This window comes from Ostrea edulis, chromosome 2 (assembly GCF_947568905.1).
Source record: "Ostrea edulis chromosome 2, xbOstEdul1.1, whole genome shotgun sequence".
Classification (NCBI taxonomy): Eukaryota; Metazoa; Mollusca; class Bivalvia; order Ostreida; family Ostreidae; genus Ostrea; species Ostrea edulis.
The window spans coordinates 44,888,285-44,899,745 of NC_079165.1; positions in this window are offsets into that span (position 1 = coordinate 44,888,285).

The following is an 11,461-nucleotide window of genomic DNA, read 5'->3' on the forward strand; positions in this document are numbered from 1 at the left end:
ATAGACAACCTAGAACCACCAAGGAAATTTATAACAACTTCTTCTCTCGATCGATCAGAGAGGGAACCACTTACCGGAGACAGTGACTGCACCACCAACATTGGAAGCATTAAGGGCCAGTTTATCCATCGCGTCCTGCTCCCAACTACTGCACCACTAAACTACAGCTCGTCTACTTTTGAATTCATATTTATATATATATGTGTGTTAAGTTTTATCCCAACCGGCTATAAAGCCTTCCGTTTTTAACCGAGCTGGAGTTTACCCAACACTCAAGCATGATATCAACTCCCGTTGTGGAAGAATTGACCAGGTGTAACCATTGCTCGTATGAATCTTGATGACTTTTACTACAACTGGGAATTCCGACAGAAATGAAAGTAGAATGTATGGGCGCAGTTTTACACTACTCTAGGCCGTAAACTCGGCTGTAAACACAATGCGCGTGCTGACGGTGCTACCGTAACCGTTTGAAGAGCGGGCACATCTACTGTAGCTATACGTATTTGCGGTTACGGAAATAGCCGAGTAGTTACGATTGGTACACATTTGTGTGTGGCACACCGTTTTTGTTTTTGTTTTTTGGTGTGTTTTTTTTTTACATCTATTTCTGTTTAAAGATATCTCATAAATTTTATAAGATATCTCATAAAGTTAATGAGAAATTAAATCCTTTACAAGATATCTTAGAAAATATACGAGATATCTTACATTTTTTCTTTACAAGTTATCTCGTTAAATAAATGAGATACCTTATATAATATATATCTTATATAGTATATAAGATATCTCATAAACTTTATTAGAAATCTCATAAACTTTAAAAGATATCTTAAAACTTTTAGATGATATCCTATCAAAGAATGTTTATAAGTCATCTCGTATATTTTGTAAGATATCTTATAAAATATATAATATATCTTACATGTTTTATAAGATATCTTATAAAATATATAATATATCTTACATGTTTTATAAGATATCTTATAAATTCATTTTTATAAGATATCTTATTTAAAATATCTTAGATGTTTTATAAGATATCTAAACACTAAGTAAGATATCTTATATATTTTACACGATATGTCATAAAGGAATTTTTACTAGATCGTATGTAAACTTTATAAAGTATAAGCTAAATTTACTTTTATAAGATTTTAACATGAAATTTCATATGGAAAAAGCATCAAATGTAAAGAAAATTTCACGTGTATTTCACATAAAATTCACATGATTTTCAGTTTTTCCCCCAAAACAAAGTAGGAGACGAACATCGTTACATTTTTGAGTGTACACAACATAATTTAACAAATGCCAGAAAGGCTTTATTGTCTGAAAATCTAATAAAGAATCCAAATATTATGAAATTCCACAAGCTATTTACAAATCTTGCACTGCTTAAAAGTTTATGTAAATTTCTATTAGTTGTAAAGGAAAATGTGGAACTTACGTAGCTTTAATAATTTCATTAGGATATAACTTGGTCTCGTGGTAATGTTCATTTGTTGAATCAATGTTTCTCCACGTTATACATAATAATATAAACATATTTATTCCTGTACATGTTGTATACTTATGCAATATTCTCCTCTCTGTCATGTGTTACTGTACATTTATGAGAATAAATCATTGGTTGATTATCTTCACGTGAAATCTTTTGACGGACCCCACGCAACTTTGATACCCTGTAAGCTATATCAATATGATTTTTATTTGTAGTTACAAATGCAGGTACAGATGAACATGTAAAAGGAGCGAAACTCTTAATTCAATCTGCATGTAATGATAGTCCCAAGTCCTCCAACCTAATTAAAATCAGACCCTAGAATACGCTCACAATCGCAGAGTATACGGCGCGGATCTAAGAAATCGATTTCAATTAGATTGCAAGTCCTTTTGACGAACAACTTTTAGTGAATTTGAAATGTACACCTTAACACTTCTTCTATAACGATTCTAGGTTCGTAGAGATTCGGCTCCTCAGAAATATAACATAAATTATAGCTATTAACAAATAATCCCTCAAAAGCCTTATGCAGGCACGCAAGATCTGTATTGACCAAGCTTTCCACTTACACGATCAATTCACAATGCGTTCAGCTGTCTTCCTCGGTCGACTGCCAACATCGAACTGAATGAGAACTCAAGATTCTCCAGCTTATATACTCTATACTCACATAACCACTTAGAAAAATTACAAAATCCTGAAGCAACTCCAAGGAATGTGTTCTGCGTCCACAATTGCAACACAACTTACTAGAATGTGTGGTTTTAACAATAAAACAACAAAATGTCAATCCAAAACCCATTCATTAGCAAAAATATTTTCAGAGAATGTGCATTCAACAAATCAACTACTTCAAAACGATTAGTGTTTATGAAACAAATCAACAAATGATTCAACTACACTATCTCTAGTTACCCTTCCAGGTTAAAAGTTATAAACTGTACACTCTTTCATGCATTGCATCAACTGAATTCTTTGTTTAACATTGTGTAGGCTATACATGTATGTATATCTTCTCTATGTTGATTGATTAATTGAATATTGTTTTCCGTCCCTTTCGAGAATATTTCACTCATGGAGACGTCACCGCTACCGGTGAAGGGCTGCAAAATTTAGACCTATACTCGGCGCTTTTGGCCATTGAGCAGGGAGGTTCTTTATCGTGCCACACCTGCTGCGACACGGGACCTCGGTTTTTGCGGTCTCATTCGAAGGACCACCCCATTTAGTCGCCTCTTACGACAAGCAAGGGGTTACTGCGGACCTATTCTAACCCAGATTCCCACGGGATTTGTGCAATATGAGAATAGATTAAATTGAATTAAAACAAATAAAATTACAAATATAACATTATCTGTCCAAACTGTTATTTTCAAAACCAACATTTTTCTTCCAAGACAGTAACTATAGACTTTTCATTTTGCTGATATGTCTCCTGTACCCGTTCAGGCCTTCTCCTTTTATTTCCATGAAAAGTGAAGATAACGAACAGTGATCAATCCCATAACTCCTATAAGCAATACAAAATAGATAGTTGAGTAAACACGGACCCCTCTGTTTGAGTTTCCGCCTCCCCACAACTGATTATTGTCCGAATGCCAATGGAGACCTTACCCGCTTGATCACACTGTGTCCGGGTGCCGACTTCCTGACAAGAACGACTTCCTGGTGATTTATCCATGTGGTAGCATGTATCATCAGCGTCACCATCGAATGTCGAAATTGGTAAGTGACGCATGGTTCCAAAAAAACTTTGCCTGCACCTCTCTTCTTAGTTGAAGTGTTTTCTGGCTCGCATTGCACGGTGACCCCGACCACACCAGAATGATTGCTTGGATTCAGCTGTTCCCACTCTTCGTCCTCGGTACCACTACCAGCTGTTCTTTGCCAAACCCACGATAGTGTCTCCCCAAGTTAGAAGCATAGTCACATCGATCACATTCAAACCTCTTCTATGTATGCTTTCTTCCACAATTCAGTACCTGAAGTATACCACTCATTTTCCTCTAGAATCCTACGATTTCACATTGGATATCGATGAACTTCTTTTCTTGTTGTAGTCTTTGTGTTAGCCATGCTAATTACATCAAGATAACGACAGTCAGTATTCTACATTTCGGATTAGTATTCTTCCGCTTAGTACATGTTTCACAACCCGCTATATACTGATGCACATCTCTTTGTAACCCTGGCCAATTGTACCGTTGTCTTATTTTCGTCAGTTTCTTTGTCACACCTAAATGTCCTGACGTCTTATCATCAGAATAAATCTCTAGAACTCACCTCATCTCAAAATCTGGTATAATGACTCGGTAACATTTCTCGATTTGATGGTAGTCGAATCCATCGGCGCACTAGCAACCCACATCTAATCATCAACCTTTCAAAGTGATTCCACAGAGATTCTAAAAACATAAGAAAACACTGATCTGCTGCCCTGTTCAATCCATTTAAGCATTAGCCGAATGTTTCTGCTCTGCTTCTGCACTTCTTGAAGAGTACTTCGGACTACTCCATCGGATTTGTCATATTTTGTAACTGTTTGCAAACTCCCAACCAAATGTTTAGAAGCTTTTTCTTCCAATCAGGATCGAATCCACGCTGCACACAAGGCGGACACCATCCGCATTCCCATGCTTTCTTCCCGGACGATGCTCTTTCTTCATGTTATATGTACAGTACTGATGACTGCTAACCATCACGCCAGTTTTCCTTCAGTATTTCTTAACTTTCCATGTCACACAATATTCTATTTCTGCCTTTGAAAATGCGCGACTGGCATATGCTATCACACGTTCCCTGTCATCAATTTCTGGAGAAAGCACAGCACATTTTGCGTTATTGCATCTGTGTCAAAAATAAACTTTTTCATCACACCAGGTAGTGCCAAAATCGATGCAGTTATCAACCTATTGTGCTGAGTCTCAAATGCCACTTGTGCGTCTTTAGTCCAAAGAAACGTTCGACACTTCTCTGTTAAACAATACAAAGGTTTTGCCTCCATCGCAAAGTCCCTAATGAAACATCTCCAGAAAAGAACGAACTTCCGACACATTAGTTGGTACTGGCCACTCAGCTGCCGCTTTGGTCTTCTCTTGATCCGTAGCAGTGCCCTCATGCGAACATCTTCGCTAGCCAATGGTTTTCAATCCACTTCGCTACCCATATAATGGGGAGCGGAGTGGATCAAAAACCCTTGGCTAGCGAAGATGTCATGCGAAATGATATGCCCTAAGTATGATACTTTGGTCGCATATAAGTCAAACTTGGCTTTTAAAACCGTCACGGTGGTCTAGAGAGCGTTCGTCCCGCATGCGGAAGGTTGGGGTTCGAATCCTGGCCGCGACATACCTAAGTCGATAAAAAAGGTAATGACAGTTCCATCGCCAAACGCTCGGTATCAGGTGTGAATGTCATGGGTCCTTGGAGATTACTTTAAAAACGGATGTCCCGTGTCACAGTTGGCATGACACGCTAAAGAACCCTCACTGCTCAATGGTCGTAAGCGCCGATCATAGGCCTAACTTTAAAGCCCTTCACCGGTCTTGGTGACGTCTCCAAATGAGTGAAAAATTCTCGAAAAGGGACGTTAAACAAGATACAATCAATCAATCTTCGCTTTTAACATTAGGCCAGCTCACTATAATCTATAGAGCACCTGCTCCAAGTTGTTCTCTAGCATGTTTTCGAATGAATTGCCTATGACGATTACATCGTCAAGATACACAAGGCACTTGCCCCACTGGAATCCTGCCAGAACAGTCTCCATCAATCATCCAAACGTTGCAGGAGTACAAGTAAGACCACCGAAAGGCATTACTTTAAATTGAAATAGTTCTCTGCGTGTTATAAAAGCTGTCTTATGTTTATCTTTTCCTCCTTTTGCAACCTGCTGGTATCCACTATTTAGGTTCAATGTAGAAAACATAAAATGTCCCCAAAAGATGGTCAAAATCTTCATGTATGTTTGGTAGTGATGGGCAATCGGACCTAAAACCACAATCGATTATCTGCAATACAGAAAATAAAATTTGAACAAAGTTGAAGTGATTTCCGGATTTTTTTTGGTCAACGATGTCGGCGACTTTTATTTTGTAATCGATTAGTAGCATCGTGGGTCTCCGAACGACCGACAATCGATCATCGGCGACAATCGTTTCATCACTAATGTTTGGTAGATGATACGCATCCTTGATCATTCAAACATCGATAGTCAATGCAGAAGCTAATTTTTCCATCTTTATTGCGAACTAAGACCAGGGGTGATGCCCACGAACTATTCGAGGGCTCTATCACATCCGTTCCCAGCATGTCGTTCACCTGCTTATCCACTTCTTGTGAAAAATGCAGAAGAATTCAGTGCACTCCTTGCTTATTAGGTTTATCAACTGGTCCAGTATTGATCTTATGTTTGACAACTGCAGTTCTTCCAAGGTCAGAGTTTGAATAAACAAATGCTGGTATCGTCATAACAAGTTCTCCGCTTACGATTGCAAAAGGTTACATTTACTTTTTTCTGATAAGTATTGAAAAACAGGTCCCATTTCCCCAACATTCTCGGGATGTCTCCAGAATTTTCTCCTCGTCAACAGCCATCATTTTGGCTACGGTTGTGCCCTTATAGATTGGTTACACTTCATCTGTAATATTTCATTAGGCGAACAAGCACAATTTCTCCGTCCTCCATTAATGTTCGACTGTGAATGTCGTTAGCAGTAGTGTCATGGTAACAACCTATGGTTCCCTCGCAAGACACAGTGCAATTCTCATCATTCAGATGTAACGTATTGGTTTTCAGATTGATAACAACATTTCCCCTCTTTAAGAAATCAATGCCAAATATTCCATCGACCGTGATATCAGTAACTATTGCTGAAATGAGTCTTTCAGATTTGCCCACCGAAATGCAAAATACTGCTTTCTAATACTGAGGCAATGCATCTCTACTTACGTTTAAAACGTTCTGTGCACTTTCCTGCAGAATTGCAAAACTGGACGATGATTATGCTTTATTAGGTCTTACATTCTTTTTGAGATAAGCGTTAACAATGCACCTGTATCAATCTACAACTTCAATTGCGTTCCATTTACGATCTCTTGAATAAAAATAGCCGCCTTGTTCTTCATGGTGCTTGCACCTACATTTCCGTGCATGCTCTTGTTTCTCCGCCGATTGCTGAGAATTCACTTCCTTCAGGGGATTTTCCACTGATTTTCATCATTCTTATCTGTACTTTTCTTCTTTAAACTTGAACATTCCTACGATTGATTGATTGAATGTTGATTAAAGTCCCTCTCGAAAATTTTTCACTGATATGGAGATGTCACCATTGTCGGTGCAAAATTTAGGCCTATGCTCCGTGCTTACGGCCTTTAAGCAGGGGGATCTTTATCGTGCCACACCTGCTGTGACAAAGGGCCTCGGTTTTTGCGGTCTCATCGGAAGGACCGCCCCATTTAGTCAATTTTACGACAACCTATTCTAACCCGAATTACCACAGGAATTCTTACGATGAATACCCTTCTTCTTACAGTAATTGCAAATCACGTCATCATTGCGCTTTCTGTCTGATTCTGTTTCCAAGCTCTATCATGAACTTCTTTTTCCAATATCTCTATTTTACTTTGCAATTCCCTCATCAAATCTACTAATTCCGTTATCTGCAAGGCTGTGCGCTGCTAACACTATCAATCATGCGCAAATCACCTAGCTTTTCTGTCTTGAAGTACGCATCAAACTCTACTGCAAGCCTTATGGCATCCTTGAGGTTTCCCGGTCTGTTCTGTTTGATAAACAGCGCATATCTGAGTTGACCAATGTATGCAAGGTGAAGATAACGAACAGTGATCAATCTCATAACTCCTACAAGCAATACAAAATAGATAGTTGGGCAAACACGGACCCCCTGGACACACCAGAGGTGGGATCAGATGCCTAGGAGGAGTAAGCATCCCCTGTTGACCGGTCACACCCGCCGTGAGCCCCATATCCTGATCAGGTAAACGGAGTTATCCGCAGTCAAAATCAGTGTGCCAAGAACAGCTTAACAATCGGTATGAAACACGTCAGACAGCATTTGACCCAATGCGAGGTTGTATTGACGAACTAGATCGTTATAACGACCATAGAATTTGCGAAATGCTGACTTCAATCGAGACTGTTGAAATCCCTGTACCATCAACTTGTTTGCCAGTAGCTTACCTCGATTTAAAAACTGACCACACCCAGAACAAGCTCTTGCATATCGAATCAGTTGAGATACATAAACACCATATGCAGGCGATAATGGAATATTGCTACATAAATGTGGGAAGTTGACGATGGAGAAGCTGAAATCATCCCGTCTGTCATACAGTTGAGTTGTCAGTTTGCCGCCAATGTCTACCCTCAATAAAATATCTAAGTATGAAGCAGAAGTGGACGACTCTGTGGTGTCCTTTACTTCGAGCTCACAGGGATATATCAAATCGACATATGAATGAAAGCTATCATTGTTAATAGACAAAACGTCATCGATATATCTAAAAGTCGAATTGAAGGTCACATCGAGAGATTTTCTCTTCTCACGTAGAAGTTTTTGAATAAATTCTGCTTCACATGAATATAAAAACAAGTCAGCTAACAAAGGAGCACAATTCGTGCCCATGGGAATTCCAACAGACTGTTGGAAGACCTGATCGCCAAAGACCACGAAGACACTGTCAATGAGGAACTCTAGCATATTGCCCACCCCAACTTCAGAGTACTTGTGCGTGGAACCAGAGTGGTGTTTAACAAAGTAAGTTTTTGAATGACTGATCACTAGATATGAATATTTCCGTTTTCCGTTTTTGTTGAAGAAGCAACTGTCTATGATGTCAAAAAGTCTAGTCTTTAATTTATCGTGAGGAATGGTCGTGTATAGTGTTGAAAAGTCATAGGTTTTAATGCTATTGATTTGGGAAAAATTCTGTGATTTCAAGTTTACTAAAAGTTCTTTAGAATTTTTTAGAATCCACATTTGATTAACACCACTTCTGGCATATGTAGTCGCACAGTAGGTTTGAATGTATCTTTCTCAAGCGTCTCACTTACTTCAGAGGGTACCGTTGGATAGGGAAAGTAACTCAAGTAAGTCAACCTACGGATTTTCTGTCCCATTTTTGATGTCTCGGACGCTCTCTGTCGCCTTTCTTTTGTGTTAAAATAAGATTTGTAGTCCAACCATGAATGTCTTCCAGCAAATGTTGCAGGTTTTATATTGCATCTTGATCCCTTACTGCTCATCCACACCCTCTGTTTCTCGCCTTGGAACGAATTATAAAATCGTAAGCAACTCCGATAAAAAGAATGGATATCATGATTCCGATTTGTACTTTTGTTTCATTTCCAAATAAAGTTTTATTCTTCTGAAATATCTACTGTTGGGGGGTGGGGGTATTTCACTTTGTTTGTAAGATGGTGTTGAATTCTTTAGTGAATATACAAGTTTTTGAAAGACTTTGAAAATGTAAGGGAGTAGCAAGACTGAATGGTAGCTATCTAGGAACTTTTTTGGTTTATTGTCACCTTTGTAGATTAAGACATAGTAAACATAGGAAGCACACAAGTCAGCCACAGTTTCAGCTGTATCATCTTCATGTGATATTTTCAGGTTTACTTTTATACTGTCGTGTTCATGGCCTCTCATCAGTTTCCAGAAAAGTACCACAATCTGCTATTAATAATTTCATATCTCAAAGGCCTCATAATGTCAATTTCGGTGGTGTCCTTTTACTCTCTTGCAGTTGAAGTATACGTATGATTCATACTGCATACCTCAAGGTTTGCCTTTCTGTATCCAGATCCTTCTCATCTTTCTCTCGTGTGCGTGAGATTCTTTACCTCTGTTGACTATTGACCAGTACGATTGTACCTTGCTTTTGGAATCGACTTCTCAGTACTTATCTAAGAGGCAGGAAAGCCGATTTGGACCACACAAAGAAAACAAAGGCGTATGAACACGAAACAAAAGGCATCATTACGCCTTTTGTTTTGCGTTAATACACCTTTTTACTTTGCGTTAAACGCCTACTTTCATTGTTTTCTCAGTGTGTTCCTCATTGGCTTTCGTAAAGAGGTACTGAATAAATCGTAATAATACTGCTCAAGTTCCTTGTTTGTCTTTGGAGTTGCGCACCTCGTCCTGCGGTGGTTCGGTTTCTCATCTTTATTGCAGCATTGAATATAGCCCAATCATAAGCCCAAAGAATTTTTTTTTAAAATGGGGGGAAAAGTTCAAAGTACATTGCCTCCCACACATCTACAAGATTCAAAATGAGGTTATAACCTGCAATTCATACCGTGTCGGCTATTTTGTGCCACACTTGTGATTTCACTACATTATTATTGAGGTAGTGTGGTTTGCCAACTACATCAAATGTGGTATCCACAGGCAGTCTTAATATTTCATTCTGTGATATATTGAATAAAATCAGCAACGCCAGTGTAACATTGAATTTGACTCGCCATTCAAAATTTACCCGAGCCATTTTACAACTTTAAATCTTTCCCATTACAATGAAAGGTGAAGATAACGAACAGTGACCAATCTCATAACTCCTATAAGCAATACAAAATAGATAGATGGGTAAACACGATCCCCTGGACACACCAGAGGTGGGATCAGGTGCCTAGGTGGAGTAAGCATCCCCTGTCGAAAATCAGTATGCCAAGAACGTCTTAACACTTGGTATGAAACAATTCAGACAGCATTTGACCCAATGATAGGTTGTAATGGCAAACTATCTTATTATTTAGGTTGTGTCAAGACTTTAATTCTAATTTTGTCTCTAGTATATTCAACTTGGACATGAAATAAAGCATGCATCAACTCAATAATATTGTTTAAAAGATAGTTGAATTAAAAGTTTGAAATACTTCAGAATATTTTTTGTTCATTGATACATTTGCAAAAAGAAAAATATAGCTATCCTTTCAGTGTTGAAAATAGAAAAGTTATTGAAGCAGCATCGTCATAAGCTTGACCTCTAATATTGTCAACAGAAAGACCATTCTCTTGCAAAATGTCGAAAATTTTGGCAAATACCTCCGCTCCTGTAATACGTTCTAAGTGAACAAAGTCAACAAAAAAAAAACCAAAAAAAACAACTTCCCGAATGATTGGCTCTGATGCTGTTTCATGAAGAAAAACCCAGCACAATGTCTCGACTTCCTTATCTGCAAATCTGTCGGCCACTTCATCAGCGATGGTTGAGGTAGAAGTCCTTACATTGAATACCACACGGTATTTCTGTCCGAATATTTTGACCTAAGCCTATGACATTGATGATTTCATTTTGAGTGGTTTTGCTGGTATTTTTTAAAGGATTCCTTTAGGTGCTACAGGAGCTGGTCATCATGACTTGCCAAAAGATTCAGAATAGCAAGAAAGTTACCTTCATTGGATGCAGTGCTCGTTGAATCGTCCGAGTCCACGTACAGGGATATTTGTTTCCCACGGAGAACACTAGTTTCCATTATAATTGACAATGTTCAGCCTCATGTTTCTGTCGTGCATTTCCTGGTTTTGTTGACTAATTTTGTTCGGTAGAGTACTCTTTGGTTTTGCCAAAACTTGTTTTAAGAGTATGATACTCTATAAATGGCGCCTTATGATAATCGGAACTCTCGTGTTTTGCCAGGGATCCATCCTGCTTTTTATAAGTTGGTGAATGGTTTGGATACAAATTTGTCACATTTGTAGCTTCTCATACCCACCAGATTTTACACAGACCGCCTTACAGTTTATGGCTGTATATTAGCCATCTGTGTTTTTGCATCCATGATGCTCCAGAAGTAAAACATTTTTAAAGTTTTCCCATTTTTCTTTACCAACAAAATCAGATCTGAACGGCAAAAACAGATGATACTGTTTCAAGTGTCGTTTCCGCTAATTTTACCTTTCCTGATGATGATCAAGAGGAAAGAGATAT